The 24,514-nt window shown below is 25.9% G+C and overlaps 1 protein-coding gene and 1 long non-coding RNA gene across 4 annotated transcripts in view; one reads left to right on the top strand and one right to left on the bottom strand.

The window, feature by feature from the left end:
- LOC149057583 (uncharacterized) overlaps positions 1-24,514 on the bottom strand; it is a 99,130-nt gene that overhangs the window by 11,283 nt on the left and 63,333 nt on the right. The gene's annotated exons all lie outside the window — the stretch shown is intronic.
- LOC107161269 (glutamate-gated chloride channel alpha-like) overlaps positions 10,033-24,514 on the top strand; it is a 90,051-nt gene continuing 75,569 nt past the window's right edge. Inside the window, exon 1 of one of the 2 annotated variants that reach the window (XM_089224022.1) lies at positions 10,033-10,351. The gene's annotated coding sequence lies outside the window, so the exon portion shown is untranslated. The remainder of the gene's footprint in view (positions 10,352-24,514) is intronic. The other variant, XM_089224023.1, reaches the window with a different exon arrangement.

Genomic DNA, 24,514 nt, shown 5'->3' with positions numbered 1-24,514 from the left:
CGTTTTAAATTAGTTACATTGACACCGAGCCTTAGGGTCTTCTAGTTTCATTCGACTTGTATTATCTAGTCAACTGTTTTGTATAGATAATAACAAAACACCAATAAAAGATATTTCCGTGATCATAATAATGTATGGTCAAATTAAATTTACCGTTTCATTGTTCAGCCATTTCCTTTTGAAATACATAATAACTGACTACCTAATTTTATTTAAACTCCTAGCAAAACGTGTTAAACTGTTTTGTATATTTTTTACAGGTCAATATCATACGTCATAATATATATATAACATATGATATGATACATTATAATATTAAGTCATAATTATTATTATTCATTTAATTTTGTACAAGCATAATGTTACAATAAATATGTATATTAATAAATAATATTATATTTTTCGTATTTTATTTGTTTGTTAAGATGTTATTTATACTTTGGTGTATTATAATAAGACCATAGTCTCCAGGGCCAAAGGACTGGCAAAAATAATTTAAGAATGAATTTCCTTTTAAATGACAAAACAAAAAAACATTAATACAGAAATACAATGCAAAAAGTAATTTAAAATTCCAACAACGACTAATAAACTTATTTATTTTTATCTATTTTTAAAGACTGATTTAATACTATACTATCCACTCGTGTATATCAGATAATATTATATAGGTATATAAATACAATTTATATTTTTAAATAATTTACGTTCAACAATTCTACATATTATAATATGTTTACAATCTTTTTATATTATATCACGTGTATATATTATATATTTTCGTGCTACCATACTCAAAGCGAAATCTAATTTTAATTTTTTATGGCAAGACATGTACAAAATACCTAAATTATATTTATTTAATCACCGCAGTATAATTACTTAATAAACACACCCTTATTTTTCCGATGGCGCTGTTATGTTAATTTATTCAAATCATCCTCTCTCGGTCAGTAGTGTGTCCAAATGAAGCGGGGATAGGAAACTTCGAAATTCATTTTTTTTTTCTAAAATTTTTTTATTATTAGGATTCTCATTTGAAAAATGTATTATAAATTTATAATACACTACAGGTACATGCATGAATAATTCTACAATTATCCTACACAGTACACAAATAATATAAATTACTTCTATAGGTGTCATCAAGCAACAAGGATTTTTTCAAGAGGGGTGTCCGCCAGTAGCGTATACAGTATTTCCCCAATTCATTTCCAAATTTGTTAGTATAGTATGTACAAGTGGCAGTCGTCATGACTACTATTAAATATTTATCTATTATATTATTTTATTCAAACGATTTGAATCAAAACACCACCATAATTATTTCTGAATACACTACTAACGTCCAACGTTTTATTAACTAAACATTTTTAATACTTTATATCACGTGAATACGTCACACGTATGTTTAGATTAAAGTTACATATAATTTTAGTAATTGTCGATAAACTATGGACAAAATACTTAGTTACATTTATCAGTTATAAATTATAACACTAGATTTAGATTTTAAAAAAGATTGAACATTTTTTTCCAATGGTTATTGAATATAATTAAATAAACATTTCCTACTATGCGGTTCAAGGGGGGTATCCTGGCACCCAAAACACCCCCCTTGGTTGCACCACTGTCTTCAAAAGACCAAATTATCAATACAATCGCACAATATTTATTATATAATAAAGCTGTGGTATACTCGAATCGCCGTTATTCAACTAAAATTAAAAAAAAAAATTAATAGGTATTCATAAAAAAATTTCAATTAACCTAGAAAAAGTGTACAAGAACTGCCTTAAAAAATATGATTATTTAATTAAATTGATTAGTAATTAATTAATTTCAATAAATTTATTATTTTTTATAAACACATATAACATGTGGAGTAGATTATGGAACTCTAAAATAATAAATATTAAAATTTTAAATCTGTGATCTCCCCCCCCCCCCCCCCCCACAATAAAGTAATTCTGAGCACGACACGGGCCTCAAATTAACTGAAGATGTAAGTATGAATATTATATATCTACTAACTTTTTTAAAGATAATTTTGTTTCAAAAAATATTGATTCACGCATAACGATAAATTTATGCCTAGTATAATCTGTGACGAATAAATGTATAATTATTAATAGGTTTTTTTTTGTTATTTGTTTACATAAGCGCTTAATATAAATATTATTACTTATCAATATATTTAATCTGCTTATTAATTTTGTCACAATACAATATAATTTTAATTAATTAATTATTAAGTTAAAAGTAATTATGCATGAATGATTTAATCAAATTCAGCAAATGACGTACAGTACAATAATGTCACTAAAGACTAAAGAGATAAAAATATAAAATATACCACATGTATAAAACATGCATGTACTCGTAACAAATTATTATAGACAATAATTTGTAAACGTTATCATTTATTTTAATGTTATTATCTTAAATAATATGTCAATAGTATTTTCATTTCGAAATTCAAAAAACAAGCTCGGAGAGAGTGACATTATATTATTCAGTATTTTAATATACTATAAAAGAATATTATCCCGTGATGTATTTAACTACAACGAGAGTGTATTATTTTTTAAGTGCATACCCAATTTGAATGTTATTCAAGTGAACGCGACAATGCAAAGAACAGGCAACTATTCAAATGTGTCAGTCAAGTTTGGAAAACATTTAATCGGATATAAATCGAAATATCCGATAAGCCACGATGTTTTAAAAGAGTGAAAATCCTTATACCTAGGTATTTTTTTTTTTTTTACAGTAGCGCCATCACTTGGGGGCTGACCTTTTTGCACACTACTTGGCCCCTATATCTAGATGCCTACTACTAATAAATATTACCAGTCAAAATATAAAATTAAAAGGCGTGGATGATTAGTGATTTATATGTAAACATAATATCTTGTAGAAGAAGCAGTAAGTAAACTAGAATATTTTGTTACAACCGAAACAGCAATTATTAATAATTAAATACTTTTTTAAATAATGATAATCGCGTTAATACACTTTCTCAATAATTACTATACAATTAATTTTAATTTTTTTTTAATTAAAAAAGCATATTATAATATTATAATTTTATACTAATAATTAATACACTTTGCTAATATTTTCATTTATTCATAAGCTTATGATATACAACTCGTAGTTTTTTGTAATTAATTTGAGTTTATACAACTCGATTGTGTATAATAATGTTTAGGTATTAATAATTGCAATACCGTACCAATCAGGATTAAGAGTGAACCACCATTACGAATATCCCGAACCACCAATATTAGCATAGCTTCTGATATTTTTTCACAAAGTAAAAAAAAAGTTACGTTATTTTAACCTTTGCCGCAACCCAATAATTTATTTTCCACATTACACCCTATGGAATAGATAAACACGTGCTAGGATCGAATACCACCGCTGAAATCAAATAAAAATATAGAAGCAAAAAAACGGCTAATGGTTGCAAACACGATGTTTAATGAAAAATATCACAATGCGACAGACCACAAATGTCCAGGATCGACAATGGTATGCTCGTACTTCCAGCGAATAATTGACAGTTTCCTTTTATTCACATTGTTGGAACCATAGCCCGACGCCGAATTTCTGGCACAGTGACCGGACGTCGGTGGACAAAGCGTCCTTTATTGAATTTGTCAAAACCTTTTCACTCTATCTCTCTCTGTTTCTCTCACAGCGCGTTCGAGTCAATATAACATTTTGCACTACTTAGTCGTAATAAATGAGAAGAAAAATTCCAAAAATTATCGCGTTCACCCGCTCCGGGTAACATGTTGACACTTAAAACTTATTCAAAATGTGCATAAACTACATCCGTTGGTTGCCACACTGCCTCACCAATACACAGGTGGAAGCACCGAGTCAACTAAGTGTGTCTACGTTTGACGCCCATCTTTATGTATGCTACCTATAGTACAGCTGTAAACAGAGCACAAGTAAACCGATCAGTGGCGCCCGATGAAATAAAAACTCATAGTTCAATTGACCCACCAACCCCTTTCAACTGACTAAGAAACAGGCGTAACTAACTATGCATACATAATTTAATGGAATTCCTGTTTTTAACAAAATTATAGAAACAAGACTAAGAAGTATACTTATTATTTTACTCACCCATCAAATTTTGAAGGCAGTTCAATTAAATTATGTGTTTGGAGTCACTGAAACTAATATTATTGTATAATATATAGTTGTTTTAATGAAATTTGAATAATTCTATACAGTCATTCGCGTTCTAATTCAACTTATTATATTCGTTGTGCGTGCGTACAAAATGTGATGATATCATCGCAAATTTACCTATCTTCGTAGACTGGCGCTGCTCACAATTTAACAAATTATAATGGACAGAATTATAGTATAACATTTTTTATGTATATATAGTTACATAAAATATATGTCCATTTCATACTACGGTAGAACGATACAAAAACCTAAATTACGAACAAAGTGTATACAATTTACTTTAACTCGTATAATGTAAAATCAGATTCGTGTCTAACATAATCAGTAATCAGTACGTATAAAATACTTCTTCTCTTTTTTTTACATAATAATGTACTTCTACACTATTCAATGTTGAAAAGGTACGGTTTGTGTTTTTTAGACAATAATTTATTTTCGTACGCTCGGTTATAACAATCCGCGTAACAATCAGATATAAAATTCAAAATATTGTACACTCAAATTTATTTCAATTTATTTTCCAAACAGTACCTAATTCATTATTTGGATTATTTTAAAACGTCTTTTAAGCACTTTAATCAACACAATCTTTCAGCGTTACCACCTCATATTACTTATTTTAATACAGTAAATCGAGAGCTAGAACTAATAATTCATCAATTTTTTCCAATATTGACATGTATCTATGTACTTAATCATGTTATAAATTGAAATCTCATAAAATATTAAATAATAGACAGTTACGAATTAATTAACGGTATAATTATTCGGAATCTTTTTATTTTTTTTATTTCCTGACTACTTCTGTGACATTTTATTACTCATGGTAATATATTATATTAAATTCTACATTTCTATTAATAGAAAATTAAGAGAAATAAACTACTTCATCTAACTCTGACCAGGCCTTATTAGTCATTATCTTAAACTGTAAATATGAAGTTTTACTGAACAGAATCAAAATTTTTCACACATTATCTCATAAAGGTATCTTATAGTCAAAACTAAACTTCCATCATGCTAACATACAAGTAATAATTAGTTACATTATCGTTCACAGTTCGAATGATATAAAAGCTAGAAATGAATTATATATAGTACCAGAATTATTATGAAACAATCGGACCATATTCAGATGTAAATAAATTAATATTACCTTAAATTGAAAAAAAATGTAGATAAAATAATAACCTCGTGAAACTCAAATATTGTGTTAAATCAACCCTTCAAATATTTCTAAAATCATTTAAGTGGTTGTTTTACTAACTGTTGTAAGTATTTACTTCATTATCAATACAAAAGCATCTTATCTTGGTTTATAATTAGTCATACTATTTACTATTCACATATATTATATATATACATATATTTTATTTTATTTTTTTTTGTTCTTTAAACAAAAACATGGAAATTCTTATAGCAGTCATTATCATTATTCATTACACAGTCCTGCACACTGGCAAAATTAATCCTAAGATTTTCAGATTTCAATGTAAGATTAAAAACAACTCGTATTGGTATTATACGCTTCACATATATAATTGACATACTTTGGGCATCTTTTTTTTTTCAAACGAAATACAAATGAAATGTATGTACAAGACCAGGTTTACAAAAGCTTTTTACAAAATTAACAAGCTTCTTCGTGTTTTTGTTGTTTGCTCAACAGTTTTGTATTATATATTTTTTAGTTGACAATTTATGTTTTGTTCTTCATTTCAAGTCAAGAAAACTAAAATATTATAAAAAATACGCTTTTTACAAAAAAATATAATAATACATTTTATAATATAAAAAGATCTATAAATAAAATATTTCATTAGTTTATTTTATTGAATGCATAACAAATGCACATTCATTACTTACATATGATTGTATTATTATTATTGTTTTATTGATAGTTAATATATCAAACCTATTTTCATACAAATACCTAAAAATTAATTTTCCCTATTATTTTCCAATAATATTATAAAAATGGGGGAGTAAATCATTGTACCTATAGGAATATATGATATATTAATTACAAGGAATTGATTACCTGCAATTCATAACAATGACAATAAAATACTGAATGACAAAATCATCATACTTTTAATGTAAATTTTCAAATATACCTACTATATTAAATTTAATTAAAAATTATTCGAGTAAACTTATAAAATTTCAAAACACAGCTGTTAATTGTTGTTAAAACAAAAGTAATAATTTGAAATTATTACTTAATTAAATTAAATAATACGAAAAATGAACGTAAAAAAATATGAACAAATAAAGGCGAATAAACAGATGAAAAAACTATTAGCATTATGCACAGTTCAGTTATATGGTTTTGAATTTATACAAGTTAATTTATTGATGTTTATTTTATTAAATTTACTTAGCTCGTTAAGTTTTATTTGCTTAATAGTTCGTAGGGATAATTTTTATATAAAATAATATTATGCAAGTTTAGATTTTAAATGAAATAAGAGTTAAGAAAAATAGTATAATTTTTCCCATTCTGTTATAATAGTGATCACTTTAAATTAGAATGTACCTACTTACCTACGAAGTTTTGTCTTGTAAGTCTTAACGATAATGCATTTGTGCTTAAAGTTTTGTATAAGAATACTTAAAATTATTCAAATTTAATCACTATAGACTCAAATTATATTTTATTCAGACGCGTCTGTGTTCATTATTAAAAACAAAAATGCAACGAAAATTTAATGTAATGAAATTATCTTATTATTAGATATACATTTTTATAAAAATCACATAAGTAAAAATATAACATATTTTAATATCCAACAACCATTCCCCAATAAATTGACATTTTACTCAACTTGTATACTTATAATAACGTAAAAAAGTATTATTTTTCAATAAATTGTTTGTATTTTTGACATTCTTGTTTAAAAATTAGGAAAATACTTGGATAATAATTAAGAAATTCACCCTAGAAATACGGAGTGTTGAAAAAAGGTACGACAAAAAATATTGAAAGAAATAAGTATAAATGAGCACCGCTTAAATACTTAAGGAGAAATCGAACATTAATAAATACTTAAAACTGCTGAAATTAAGGAATATTACAGATCGCAGATGATGGAGCAAACTATATTGAATTGCACAGCTCAATAATTGCAGAAATTTTGGAACAAGCAAAACCAAGAAGAAGGCCCAGAATGAGGTACATCAGCCAAATAATTAAGGACTACATGAGAGTCACTTCTTAAAGCGAGCTCAAACAAATTACATTTGTTATTATTTAAATTTGTTGAGCATTTATTGGAATATTATTGTTAATTTATCAAGATTTATATAAAAAAATTTAGTAGGTACTGTAGTGGAAAAAAACTGAGCCATTTTATTTAGGTTTAAATGGTTTGATATGATATCATTATATTGATTATTGGACCTATATTTTATTATTTATAAATACCTATTTGAAGTTAAGAGAAACGTAAGAAGGTCATCCTCTGTTACATCCTTTACTGAATTTTAAACAGGTACTCATAAATAATAAAATATTTGTTCAATGTATTTGATGCAATGTTCAATATTTTACATAGACATTTTCGAAAATGTATTGAATCAAACTTTAGGTCAATTTTATTTTATTTTTTAAATGCCTTTTATCAGCAATATCTCTAACCCGGTATCTTAATAAGCAATCAACTACAGTACTCTAAAAATTCTAGAATTGTTTTCTAAGTCAAATTCAAATTTTAATTTATTGATTCTTGACGACGACTTTTCAATTGTATAGCAATATTTTTTTTCTCCGTTTACTGTTATTAAAATATTTTAGAACGTTAGATGATATTACAAGTACAGTAAATTGCAATTACAGTTTAATTGCTTATATTTATTTTAGTGATGAAATTGTATAATAATTCATAAGTTTGATATTATTAGTGTTGATTATTTTAATCTTCCGATGAGAGCTATTCAGTATCTGTTGGTAGGATGTCTTGAAGCAGTCAAGATCGCAAGTAATATCTTTAAGCTAGAGTGGTCGCTAAGTGTTGTTACCATTTTCTGAATAAATATTCTTGAAAATAATTTACACCGAATACCACTGCTGACGTTTCCAATTCAGCACTTATAAATTAAGGATCTCGTCATCTTAAAGTTTTTGAGACGCGTGTACGATATGATATCATTTTCCATTGTAGTCACTATTTGTTCTAGTATTTTCGGCAGCGCTTCTAAGAATGCGTCTATAATTACAAAAACATAGTATCCACCCTCAAGCTGTTGTTATATCGTCTTTCTTAGTGTTCAACTGAATCCTTAATTAATTCTTTGATTATTTTTTCCTTGTCTTTTGACTATCGGTTTAAATGTTGACTTTTTCGTTTAAAATATCTATATATTTACATACACGCTTATCCCATAACTGCATTAGTCCGAAATTTATTAGATTTTGTTTTAAAATATTATAAACTCGCATAGAAATTGAACGTATATATATTTTTAGGAATTTAAAAATGTGTGTGATAATATCTAATTCTCTTATCTATGATTTTAATATCTACCTACTAAATTTTTTTATTTTGGTTATGAAGTTTTTGTTCGTTACAATAGTGCGAATCACTTTGTTTTCGTTTTTTTTAAGTCATTTGAGATTTTATGTTCCGTGTGAAGTGATAAATGAATTGATTTTAAATTATGTGTGTTTTTTTTCAGTCAGTTGTCACTTTTTAAGGTAGTAAAAGTAACGAATTATATCTAGTTTCTACTTCAATGATCAAAAGTAAAAATAGTTCAAAACTAGCATTTGAAAAATATGTCTTACAAAAAAAATGTTATATTATTGGACGACCATGAGCATTATTTCAATATTTTAAGTTAAGTTGGGCTAAAAATAAAATTTATCTTTTAATTTATAATTTAATCTGAAAATTAATTTTCTAATCAAATTTTCAAATTTAAATAACTTAGCTTTTTTAGTGAATTTAAAAGCGATCCGTTAAAATTTTAACATTATCCTAATAATATGATAATATTTATTCTATCATTTCCCGTTAAATTACACGATAAAACTATAGCATGTGTAGAGATGTCTAGAGACAAAATACTTTTTAGGTGATTCACGTACTAGTTAAAAAAATTAGAATAAATTTTTAAAATGAGTTAAGTTAATATTGAATTTTCATATTGAATTTCAAACATAGCTTGTTAAATTTACTGAATAATACATTTAATTGATTATCTGACAATTAACTTTTAACTTAACGATCTTGTGTTCACAAATATTTATAACTCATAAAATACTCGTCCAAAATTCATTTTTTATATGTAGGTACCAAAGTTCTTCAAAAAATATTCTGTTTAGGAATAAGGAGTCAAAATAAAACAAATATTTCTGTCATCAAAACCAAATTTAAATACTTAAATAATAAGAACAAAAAATATATTCTTTAGAAAACATTCATATTTTAACGACTTAAGATATTATGTAAACGAAATATTCTCAAAAACATCATAAATAGTTTTTGAAATAATGATAGTGTCTTCCGGATATCTCAGTATACATCCGTGGTTGGATACCCACCCTCGGCAAGCGGCCTACTGACGACAACTCACACAACTCAATGGATTATAAAATGAAGGAACGCAGGTACAGGCTAAAGACATTACCGGCTATAACAGGTATCATAACCGAAATGGACAGCGCAGCTACACAGTGTATTTGGGGTCGAAGACGTTGAAGTACGTGTCTAATTCGCCTCACACTTTCCCACCGTCGTCCCGTCCCATTTTTGTTTCGCATTTTACATCCCTGTCGGGTCGGCGGCGACGATGGCGGCGACGGTGGCGGCGTTCATTGTTCAGTATCCTTTCGATGCGACACCGAGCTTAACGCCCGACACGCCGGCGGACGATTCGTGCGAAGGAACCGTTGACGTAAACTCCGTTTGTGGTAAGAACCCGATTCATGTTGTTGTTGTTGTTATTGTTCGCATCGTCATTGTACTTACCCACCATCATTGTTCAATAAACACGAAAATCTAATAATTCTATAAAAAAAATCTAAGTTTTGAAAGTGCGCTATCCACGAAGCGTTGCTGACTGATTCTGCTGACTGGCTTATTGCTGTTATCGATACGTGAAAAGCCAAATTCACCTAATTTCAGGATTACAGGTACAAAATAAATTGCAACACGATACACATAATATTATGTCCGACTCGGTATTGAATAATCTAAACAAATTTCGTTTGATGGTTTTTGGGTGCATTACATTTTTGGTTAGACCTGCAGGATGGATAACGTCATCTCTTCAATAATAATTTCAAAAAGTGTTTTTATAACTGTTATAATTTATTTTTAGTCTGACCTAGTATAATAATTATCGATGAATTAAAATTCAAGAAAATAAATATTAAGTCCACCGTATCTGTTTTGCAGAAACTGAGAACCATGCATTTATTGGTTGATTATTTAAATTCGTGAAATATTTGGAAAATTATACCCATATTAGTTATTGACATTGGAGTTAAATGGTGAAATTGTATTGGCGCATTAAAAAGCCTTTAATTACAAATATGATAGTGCATATGAACTAATAAAAGTAATCGATTATATTTAAATACTTTTTAAGTATTCAAATACTTATTTTATAATTTTAAAAAGAATTTGGGCGTAATAGCTACTTACGTATTTTAGATACTTCTCCACATCTGATAGTGTCTCTAAAATAAGTAACTGTATTTAAAATCAAATACTTACTTTAAAATATTATGTTCCTATTTTCTTATGTTATGTTACAAAAAAAGTGATTAGAAATGTTTAGAATTAATTGAAAAACAATGTTTTTTAACTTAATTCTGCATTAAATTTGTAAGACGATTTTTATATTAATTATATTATTATTATTATTATACTAGCATATTGGTATCATGTGAAAACCCCTATAATATGACGTTTTTTTAGTCCTATCAGTTGTCATTAACAGGCCGAACGACTAGTTTTTTTTAACCAAAATCTGTGCTTTCTGGTCCACCGAGCACATTTATTAGGTAGTTTACATAATTTATTTTTGACTAAAATATATTCATCCGACGTAAATAGTTTGAAATTATTTCATCAATTTTACACATCAATACATAATTTTGATTAGTATTTTTTATGATATTGATGTTATAAACGATTGCCAGGAATGATTTGAGATACCGGCAACACCAAATAATATGTTTATTATTATACCAGTATTATTGTAAGTTAAAATGATAAGTTAAAGGTACTTATAATGTTTAGAAAATTCACAAATTACAATTTTTACCCAAAAGACATAATATTACTAAGGAAATGTGAAATGCATTGAATGCATGTTTTGTAAAAATAAAAAACACTCGATATTGATCACTTATTCATCATATTTTTATTATAATATGTTTTGTTTGCTTATAAGGAAAGCATTAGAATTAAGTACATAATAATTGATTATTATTTATACTATTGTACAAGGAAATGTTTTTTCATTATTTTATGTTTCTGTATAATATTGTCTATTAACATAGATAATAAATGAAAATATGAAATACTATACATACATTACACTAAAATAATATTATATGTTGATATTAAAATAATCGTTATGTCTGACCAGACTAACTTAGCTGTGTTTAACAGTCACTGCTACATGTTAGACAGTAAAATGTATACTGTCTAATAATTTTTAAAATATCAATGTATTTTAGTCGTGACAAGTTAAATTATTTCTTCCATATATAATAAAGGTAAATTATGATAGAGACACATTTTAGTAGTCAAAGAATGATTATATGCTTGGTTAAAACTTAAAACGCTTTTAATGTTTATAAATATATAACATGTTAGTAGATAGGTATATTACCATAATATTATTTCTATACAATACAGCTAAATTCACTCACCAAGAATAACTTTAATTTATTCGGTCAATATGAAGGATTGATAATAATAATATTAAAAAAATTTAATTGTTTCATTTTTTATTTTTATTATTTGTATTAATATAAATACCCACGGTAAAATAGGCCATTGGGAAACAAGTATTATTTTAAAAAGTAGATTTAATTCTAATGATTGAGAAATATGGTCAGTTTACACAAAACGACAGTACGATAGTATAGTTTAGTTTGTTTTGTAGATTCGCTTTTTTGATGAGATCGGTGGTGCTGTGAGTGAGTATAGTTATGATCGAGATACTAAAATTATTATTATTAAATTATACAATAGAATTATGGAAGTAATATTATAAAATAAAATAGCAGTTTTTGGTGATTTGTAAAAATTAAATATACAGTAAAATATTAAAATACAACATTGCCGTGTTTTTAAAACGATTTATGACCATTTATTAATGCACCAATTGAGTGTGTTAGAATTTGTTTTATTACATTAATGCAGATATTTTATTCAATTATGCTATTGCACAAAATCAAATAAATATTTAATTTACAGAATTAACTTAAAAGCTTTTCACATTGATATTAAAAATGTTTAAAGGGAATGTACATATGAGAGTTATAACTTATAATTTTAACAAGTTTTTCAATTGTTTTAAAATGTATAGACCATAGATAGGTACTGTAAATATTATACAATGCTTCCGCAATTGCTTCTGCAATCTGCAGTTCCATCTTGAAGTGTAATAAATTAATTTATTTTATAGAAAATTGTATTATTAGTACACAAAAATTATTACGACCAATTATTATTTTTGGATGAATATATGTATTTTACAATCAATTTACTGATTAAAATTTAAAAATCAACGTAAAACTAATATTTATTTTATTATTACTTATATAAATAAATAATAATAATAATTCCTATTATATTATAAATTAATATTATGAGTTAAGATACCTATATATTATTATTATCATTTATTTTACGGTACCTTATATAATTCAAAATATATGTACACGCAATGCGTACATTATATCTTGTATATACTATGACCACTTGCTTAATTCATTTTTTTAACGCAACTAACTATAGTTATAAATTATAATATTTTAGTATTTTTATTTTTATTTTGTACGTTTGGTATTCATTTTTTTTTTTTTTTTTTTTGCAAGATTAACACGTAACTGTATATTACAGAGATTACATAACCTAATATTTTATAATTTTTAAACCTTGTAAAATACGATCAAATCATTTATCCATTATTATAATCAAGGTACCTATTTAAATTTTTTGTTACCATACAAATTTATAGTAAATTATTTCAAGCTAATTTGTATGTGTTTTAATGCTATGTTGGTATGTATGTAATTCTCTACTTCAATCTATATTTATGAAAAAAAATAACAATCTCATTTTTAATGAATACAAAATAATTTTTCCTGTTTTAAAATATGTTTATAGAAATTATTTTAATTTGTTTTTGCATGACATCTGTAGCAATAGTTTTAATAATGTATAACTGTTATATTTATAATTTATTAAATAATTTAACGTTGCAAACAGAAGTATAATGCTTAATTTCTTATAAAAATTCAAAAAACAGATATACCTACTGTACGTTTCAGGCACGTAAACGGGATTTTGAAAGGTCTGCATTTAAATTTAATATTTAATTACAACTTAAAGGAGGTACCATTTCACACATATAATATATTTTTTGTACACAAAACACCTCCAGTTATATTACGTGTAGCTGAAAAACGTTTTAAAAAAGTTTTCGTTAATTCTTAATATAAAATCGAAAACACAATGCAACTTCTATCGACGAATTTACTCTTATTGAATAACATTTCTACATTTTAAACGATATTGATATAATTTGTAAATCATTTTTGTTGGTAAGTTAGGAGAAGAAGCTATGATTGCCATATAATAATGTAAAGTTAATACACCAATGCAACTTCATAAAAGGCTTAATCAAATTTTTTACATATTCTTACAAATTAAAATAAAATAACCATTCAATTTAACTGAATATCTTTAAATATTTAAGTCTCATTGGTAGATTTTAATATAACCGTAAAAATTTTTGATTTTTTTTTTTGTTACAGCATCAACATCAAGGTAATTAACTTACAATTAGACTATTTAGTTACATAAAGGGTTTTTATAATGATGTTAATATTAGAATTGTTACAATATATTTTTGATTATTTTACGAGGGTGTAGTCAAGCATCGAAATTCCAAGATCAATATAGTACTCCACCCATTATAAGTGAATATGCCTACGAACTATTAGGTAATTTTAATTTTTTTTTTTTTTTTAATTTACTGTACTTACACTAATTTTATTGCAAGGAGAACAAAGTACGTAACTGATAGTCAACCTCATATCATTGATTTATCATTTATTTTCTGGTAAGCATGAACGTGTTCCATGTTTTTATTAAAAACCATGTAAGTACAACCGTTATTACAGATTACGAAAAATAATAAACCTCCTATTAAAATTTAAATGTGTATTTTTAAATTTAAATTTAATCTTATTATTACCAATAATATAGTTGTAATCTATTTTGAAAGGAAACGTATGTTTTTTTCTTAATGAAAAATTTTTATTTTATAATATTGTGAACACACTAATAAGTAAAACACATTATTTAATTCATATTTGATCTGTCATTATATTAACTAAACTATGAGAATTCAAAAACCCTAAACTCGGAATGTAATGTAAAAAAAAAAAGATATTTTTTCCCAAATCTCGCACAGTACTGCGACTTTGACTATAATCAATAATTAATGTTTATTTCTCGATTCAATCTTCATTTAAAATGTATAATATTTTGAAGTTTATTATTCCTGTTAGTTATCAAAATCAGTATCGCCACGATATTAAACAAAATAAAATACAAATATTTAGTTTAACTTACGTAAATGTACAAAAGTTTTTAAACTTACTTTTCCATTTGTTTTGTAGTTTTCTGTGTTTAACATAAACGAATTTTCTACCTGGGTAAATTGCATACCTTTTGAAGTACCTACTTTATAAAAATATTTTAATATGAAAATGTGATAAAAATGTTTACCATGTTTAAAGAAAACTCTTACCGTAAGAACTATACGATTTTAAACATTATAGATACTTTTAAGTGTGTGTTCTAACAGCGCTGGTAATATGTTGTTATTTTAAAAGTTGAAACAATTTTTTTTCTGAGAGATTAATGTAAATATTATAATAAATTGCACATAGCTATATAGTTTCTTGAACTGAAAACATTTTTCTTGTTCTCGTAATATTACTCGATTTTGGTTGTGCATCTCAAACTAACCTCATAAACTCACTAACTCAAAAAATTCATCGGAATATTCGTTTGATAACTTAAGTTACAACAGAGAATCTTCTATTTTAGTGAATAATATTGCGGGAACTATCCAGATCGTACACACTACAATGCATCTATTGTTACACCACCAAAAATAATCATAAAGAGACTTTTAGTTTTCGATTACTTATTTCTTTCGGAATTACCAACTCTTTGGCCTATGGATTCTTCTTGATGTACCTTAAAAGCTGCTGAAAACACATTTAAACTTCAAGACGATTAATACGGAAAAAGTTTATGATAAAATAGTCTTTTGAATAAAATAAAAAAATAATGAATTTCACACTTTTTTTACAAATCTAATTCCACTCCATTCACGATTCATTTCGTCCTGCAGTTCTTTCTGAACTTTGGCATTTTTAGTTACACGCGTTTCTAACATAATTCTAATAAAATTTCTATTTCACTACTTTCTATTGGTGTACCTACATTGTTAGTATTCTCATTTGTAGGAAGTACTGTTGAAGAAAGTATTTAATATTCATTAAACATGACTGGCTATAGATTTCCGTTTTTTGCTTAGTATAGTATATTTAATATTTTAATCATTCATTATTATAATTTACCATACTATTCTTGATAACGGTTTATTATCAAACGGAAAATAATTTAGAAGGAAATTAAGTAATTTAGAATTTTTCCAAGCAAGTCAATTACTCAGTTTTTCAAAAAATATTAAGTGTGCCAGAAATATTTTTTATTATTTAATTTGAATTCTTTCAAATACATACATTTTTAATGTTTTACAAAAATTTTGATTCAGTTTTTAATTTTAGGTAATTGAATAACAGGAAAACTTTTAAATTACTTATTTAAAAGCAGAATATTTTTTCGTTTAAATGTCAATGTGTAATAAACAATTTAAGGAAACGGCCGATTTCATCCGCAAACGTGTCTTTAAATATTATCCGTAACAATTTTACCAATTAGTACGGTTTAATGAAATTAATTCGGATGGACCCATTTTCGCTACCTATATTGTTTCGTTTTGATTTACGTTAGTACGGTTAAAAATTACAAATACCTAAGAGTTTTATTTGTATTCGGTTATGACACCATCACAAGATTCACAACTTCTCTAACTTCTATCCAACAGTCTCTCCAAAGAATGCACTTATCATCTGGTTCTTTTAATAACTACCCTTACCAGTATAATAATAGTTACTATACTTTTTCCTTTCAAAAAAAAAGTTAGCTGTATTTATCACATTTTTATAGCAAGAATAAAATCAAGAATTAAGAATCTAAATCATTTATAATGGTATATTCAGTAATTATTAAACACTTTAGTGTACCCTATATAAGAAAATGGGTAAAGAGTTATTTTTCTTATGAGAAATTCGAAAATTCTACATTACATGTTTAAACGGTAAATTTCGTCGATTCAAAAATACCTATCAAATGCATAGGACATGCAATATAGATAATTACCTAATTTTTGTAAATCATTTTTTACTTCGTTGTATACTAAGTATATAATTTTATTATTGTTTTGACTATCTACTAATAATTTATTTTGTCATTGATATATGAATACTACTAAAACTGAGCTATTTTTACTTCCCACGAAATAATTACTACAACCAAATATAACGAAAAATAAATTTAAAATGTAACCAATAGCTTAATTATTTAATAATTTTGAAATGGTACATTAATTTCGATTGTTAACAAACAAAGCGATTATAATAGATATATATATAAATATATATATATATATATGCTATATTTAGAATACCTACACACAATGAATGCTCAATCGTATGAATTGCATTGAAATAAAATCGAACAAAACGATGTTAATAGTATACTTGGACAGTTGGACATTTGAATTTTAATAACCTGTCATGTTTCTTTATAACTATCTTGGTATTCCCACTAAATGGAAAAATATGTTTGATTACACAATAATAATAACTAACTATGTACTTGGCAGTTATTTCATCGAACTTGGAATAATAATAAATTATTCATGTTACTATGTTAATATGAGTACATGTAATGTTTAGAAAGTATTTGTTTTGTAATTAAGACTAAAATATACAAGTATTATAGGATGTCATTTTTAGAAAAATACTTTCTCACCTTATTACGATTTGTATCTCCTACGAAAGGGCTTTAATAACTTAGTTGACAAACTACACTCGTTAGATAACAATTGACATACAAAATATGATTAAAAAAATAGTGCCGAATGTTAATGAAAACACGATTTTATGAACACATCATATACGACTCTAAATTATACATCTAGTATCATGTCAAATTTTATGTTTTGGCTATCCAAAAATAACTTATTTTCCGAAAGCTGAAATTTAATGTCTATTGACATTATTAATGCATACATTTTTGAAAATTTCTATATGTGGATTATAATACTCATTGGAGAAAAAAACTATAATATTGTATGTAATTCAAAGGTTAGGTTACAAAAACATACCTTGAAGATCTCAACAAGCAAGCACGATATCCGATGTCCAATTATGGAGTGGCATAATTCTTTAAAAAATAATATGATCAAGTGAAATATCGGTTTAGTCTAGTTAGCTTATTGATGTTAACAAACCTCATTCGATAACCCCTGCATATAATAACTATAACTTGTCCGTTTTTCTTTATGTATAAATATGAAAATATGATTGACGAATTTCAGCGAAAACCATCAGGTATAAAATGGCACTCAACGATTTTCTATTGAAACAATTTTACATCACATATTTATGGCTTTCTGCCATAAAGTACATTATAGTAGTTATTCAAACTATTGAATTATATTGTTCCAAAACTTTTTAAACTGGGGTAGAACATCAAAAGCCTTGAACTTTGCATTTTCGAATAATAATTTGAATTTATACACAATACGTCATAGACATCATGATAATATATTCTCTAACACATACGCACTAAATGATATTGATTTAAGGGAGGGTCACCGCGGAAGGTCTTGAGAAAAACGCATACCTACATTACATCGTACATTCATGGCCTAATGCATACTAGATCGTTGTAAACCAAAATAGAAGTAATATAAATATTATAATATTTAAAGTGTTGATTAAATATTGTGTTATAATGTTATAATGTCTTCTATTTTGGTGTCGGTGAAACAATAAAAAGCGATTTTCATACCCACATAATGTTTACTGTTAGAGGGTTTTGATGAACTATGAATATCAATACAATTTATTTTTGTAAAAATGTGTATATATTCGGTGGTCGTAGTTTGTTAAATATTGTTTTTGTGATGTGTTTTTCGGTGACATATATAATAAACGTAGAAAAAAAAATCGATTTCTGAATACTTAATGTCCCCAAAGAAAATTTGTTTTATTCGTTAGACAAATACTTATCTTCTACTGTCTATACTCCATACCGGAACCATTCAAGCTTAGCAAATATTACTTTAGAATTCTAGTTGAAAGGCAAACAATCGAAAATTTCACCATCGGTTTTTCGGAGCTCAAATAATTTTTGATGGGGAATTTTTTTTAAACACAAAATCACGATAAAAATAATTGTATATAATAATCTTCAAATAGTTTATGTCTAATTTTTATGGCAATTTAAAAAATAAAACTTTATTTTATTTTACACATAAACGGAACAAAATAAAACCGTAATCACATTGATTTGATGGTGGGTTGTTTTTATGTTTTGTCTACACAGTATTAAGTTATAAATATGAGTGTTTTATATGTATAACTAAATGGTTATTATGAGGCCAATACTTTTTTTAGTTCATTATAATTTTAATAATTTCATTACATTATATGACAAAAAAAAATCGTAATCGTTTTGCATAATAGAAATCATAAGGTTAAGTTAGGTTAGAAATATATTAACTAACAGTGTACTATAAATTATAATTTATGTAGCTAGTACATTACAATCGTTGAAAATTTAATATTGACATTACATTTTAATTTGTAAATGTATCTTAATATAATATTTAGGTAAATTATATTATATAGCCATTAAGTATTAATACAAATATGTATATTACATAGATGACAAATATTTCATTGGGAATGAATTTCTGTTCGAATGCATTATAGCACTGATGCATGGCTAAGCATTAAAATTTTGGTAAATAAAATGGTTTATTGGTTGTGCAGTGGTATTTTTTAGATTCTGAACGGAGCGATGAATGTCTTGAATTTACAATATTGTGTGTCTGTGTTTTTTTTGTGTGTATCTATGTACACGATAAATTGTCGAAATAATACTTCAATTTTCAATTTCAGTAGCTTTCCAATATTGGAAAGTGAATTTTTTTGGTATATTGGAGAGGTAACATTTTGAATTTCCCAGTAGTTTTCAAAAGTACCGGGGAAAAAAAAGGAAAAACGGGAATTTTCACGAAAAATCAATTTTTGTGAAAATCGAATATTGAAATTGGTGTAACTCTATAAAACATTACCATAGATACGTGAAATTTTAACTGAATGTTCATACTGCCGTTTTCTATATTTGATAACATTTTAAAAATATTACAACATTTTAAAGTTATTTAAAGATATTTTAAATTTTCCATTTTTTTTAGTTTTTCATTATATAAATGTCGATAAAACTGTATTCATTGGGTCAAAAAACATGAAAATTATTTTGCAGTTGGAAAATATTAAAAATAAACGTGCACTTTTTTTATAATAATTTAAAGATAAAAATTATTTATTAAAAAATTACAAATTCATTGGTTACTAAAAATATATAAAGCGTTTAACTTTTATAGCTAAGGATTAAAAATTTAAAACAATGTTCCATGTAAGTAGTTATAAATAGTATAAATTATATAAAGCGATATCTACTAACCCGTTTTTTTTGTTTTTTTTACAAGAAAAAAATATCTCAATTTCTTCGTGTATAAGAAATACTATAACGATAACCTGATAAGTTTTATTATTGATTTAAAATTGTTATTAATAATTCACAAGGAAACACTACTTTAAAAAAGGATTTAGGTAAAAAAAACGGGGCGAGTAGGTATTTTTTTCAAAATAATTATTGGGCAGACAAAATATTAAGACGATCCAAAAAGACAAAGAGAAATTTACTGAAATTACTAACATTCCAGAGAATCAAAAATTTTTATGATTATTCACTGAATTAAATATGATTTTTATATCTTAGAAACAAAACGTAAAACTTAAGAAATCCTGACTATGCTAGACAAACCCATTCAAATTTATATTCTTTTAGTGATTTACGCTTCATCAAAAACGCAAATAGGTACGTAATATAAACCTATAAAAGCCTATTTTCAAATATAATGCACATCCAACGTGTTATAACAATGGTTCGGCTGAAATGTAGATTCTAGGCCCTATATAAATATTCATAACCTACTTACTATTACCTTAATTATAAACAGTAAATGTAACATAACTCATCCACTTCATCTTGGTGCTCGGCAACTGTTACGAATTAAAAAAAGCTGTTTTAAAAATATCATTTTAAACTTTATTGTACTCAGTTTTATTCAGATCATAATGATTGCCAAGTACTATAAGATGAACAGGATGGATTATACACTATCAAGAAATTAACTATTCTTAATAATTTAAATCCATTGTGTTCAAGAATGATTGAAAATTCGGTATCTACTTGAAAGTTTTAAATATGTACGTTTCATGATCTTAATTAGAATTAATAATTAGAATTAACTAAGCAGTCTTATGTGTCATTAGCACAATAGTAAGGTAATCATAATTAATATGTGTATAAAGTATTTGAATATATGCAACCTCAAATAATAAAATTTAACAACGTGTAGATATATATAAAACACCTAAAATTAAATCATAAATTGATGGCTATTTACATAAAATTATAGTATAAAATTAACCCATAAAATATTATTCTATAAAACAAGATATGAATATTACATACAATTTTAAAAATCAGTTAAGATTTGAGAACATTTTAAAGTAATCTAATAATTAATTTTAGAATTATGCCCATTACAATTTGTTTTTTGATATTAATAACTGTTAACCTCATAACAGATATAACTTATATTGTACAAATACATTTTATAAATATAATTTTTTTAATAATTATCAATAAATATTTTAAGCATATTTCTACTTCAGTGAACGGTACAAATTAATTCACGGAAAACTTGTTTTTATTTTCTTTACAAAATTATAGTAAACTATTATGCATGGACTAACCCAATGTAAGGTATAAATAATTAAAATTGTTTTTTTAATATCATCAAATATTTTTAATAATTAATTAAGAGTACTTTTGAAAATGTATATTTATGATCTAGCAATTAAAAATCTCTTTCTAAACTTTCGATTAAGTATGAACTTTACTAAGCAAATATAATTTTATTTTCGTTTATATTATAAATAATAAAACTAAACATGAAAAAGTAGTCAAGTAATGAGATTTTAACCAATAAAAATTGTTGGATTAATCAGAAATATGACTTATACATATGAGGGTTTGAGAGGAGGCAAGTAGGGCAGCATTACGCCATTACGAATACATTATAATATTATATCGAACAATCAGAACAGTAAATTATTACAACTGATTGAAAAAATAAAACGGTAGGTACCCGTAACCCTCCCTCTAGTAAAATATCATCTTTACAAATTGAGCAATTCAAGTTTATTTGACGACATAAACATGACAAATTTAAATATACGCGACTAGAATTTCAAAGATAATTGATTTTTTTTCTGTGTGCAAAACAACAGAAATTTCGCTTAACCATATTTCTTTGTTTTATCTCCTCTTTCTCTATATATTTCTTGGCTTACACAATGTATGTATGTCATGTATATATTTACATTTTTACTACACGCGCGGTATATTATATAGTGCTCATAATACAAAAAAAAAAATAATTTTTTAATATTATAATGGAAATAATGAAGCAGCTATATAAAATAATATTATTTTATCCATGCATACTATACTAAACTTATTAGACAATTCGTTTGTTTTTTATAAATATTATTAAAAATTATACTTTATAACTAAATTAGATTATTACAAATGTTCAATATTATTCATTTTCAGTTTTTACAGCTCATTTTTAACAGCCAATTATAAAAATAAAATCAAAAATATCTTCTTCTTTTTTAATAATTTAATAGACTTTCACAATCCAAAAATGTCCCACATGTGCACAGCTCAATTTTATGTGATGATAGACTTTCTGACAGCATGGCATATAAATTCTTATCGTAACAATAGAATCTATAAAATTCAATTTTAATGCAAAAGAACTCCACTTGAACGGGTGTGTTTGAACTTTGAAATGCAGTATTCTCCAACCGCATTCTAAAACAGTTTGAGCCAATTTATCTTGCTTTTTCTTGAATACAGTGGAAAACTTTAAATCATAACCTAGTGAAATGCTAACCCTCAATTCAAATATTAATCTTGATAGAATATTTAGAACGAAAATTAATTTATGATATGGAAAATATTTGGTGAGCACAATCTAAAATATTGAACGTTGGTTAATACACGAAAAAACAAAAACAACGAGCACGGTAATACAATGTTTGATCAACACTACGTAAATAATGTTTGTATCAATAATGATAGCAAAACTACGATATTAGTATTTGATAAAGTAACTTCTGATGAGTATTAGACTTTAGTTTGAAATCGATTATATTATTTATTTTTATTTCTGCTCGTTTTTACTCGTTTGGCAAATATCGTTATGGATGTTATTTTTGTGAACGTGTGTGCGTAAAATTTTGTTATAAATTGGAAACAAAAATCAATTGAAACTTTTGAACTTTTACAGCAAGTTTTTGGAGATGAATTGGATGAATACCTTGTTTTGAGTAGTTTAAATGGTTTAATTAAGGACATTAAAACATCAGTTACTCATTACACACCACGAACGATCTGTCGGATTCACTATCTCTAATATGAATAAAATCGTGGCTTAAGTATAATTTTAAATAACTGCTGAATAACCATTGGAGAAGTAGAAAAAGTGGTTAAAATATGTAGAAAAAATATTACGTGAAAAGGTTGGAAAAAAGCCAGAAATTCGGAAAATGGTTCTTGAATGTTGCATCACAGTTATGCACTAGCACTTAGGTATTGCTCGTCCATCGTACATTTATCTTTTTTTAGCAAAAGCACAAACAGTTTCACTACTACGAATTTACTTTTTTAACCTAGCTCCATATGATCTATTTTTTTATTTTCCAAGTTGAAATCAACGCTCTCGGGACGTAGTTTTCCAACAATATATTACATGAAACAAAATACCATAGTAACATTACCCTTATTACCTATAAAAAGTGTTTTCTTAAGCGAAAAAGAAGGTGGCGGAAATGTATTGTGTATTTTTTCTCGTCTTCTCTTGGAGATTATGTTTGAGGTAATAATATGTATTTAGAATAATATTGTGTTAATGAAGTTTTATATAAAAGTCTGAGTGTATTTGTATCACATCTCCTCGTTTTCAAACGGAGAGCTTCAATGTTGTGATGTATTACTCATTTTTAAGATATATTTTTATTTTTTTTTCGAAGTCACTTATATTGTATACGCAAATATTTAGTTTAAACTCTATTATGCCATTAACATATTTTTCTCTACACAACTAGTTTAATACGTCAACCAAGAACTGTTCTGAAACTTGTTTCATTATAAGCCAATAAATCGATAGTTAGAATCCAACTATACAATTCCCACATGATGACATATAAAAATTGAAATCAAAAGCTTTTTATCGAAATGTCAATATTTATAGTAACCTAACAAAACATTGAACGTTTTTTGTTATCGTTAAAGTTTGAGTTTGTTATTATTTTTTAATTACTGACATTTTAAACTAACTTCAACAAAACTTCAATGTAATTTGTCTGTGGTGCACTGAAAAAACTTGTTTGACATTTACATTTGAGGTAGGAACTTCTATTCCGATACAAAAAACTCCGAATACAAGTTTCACCAAATAAGTATATTTCATGTATAAGATGTGTAGTGTATATGGAGTCTAATAATCTAGCCATGTCATAAACTGTAGCCAA

This window comes from Diuraphis noxia, unplaced genomic scaffold (assembly GCF_037042655.1).
Source record: "Diuraphis noxia isolate RWA-SAM2 unplaced genomic scaffold, SU_Dnox_SAM2 contig0003, whole genome shotgun sequence".
Classification (NCBI taxonomy): Eukaryota; Metazoa; Arthropoda; class Insecta; order Hemiptera; family Aphididae; genus Diuraphis; species Diuraphis noxia.
This window is presented reverse-complemented; position numbering and strand designations above follow the sequence as displayed.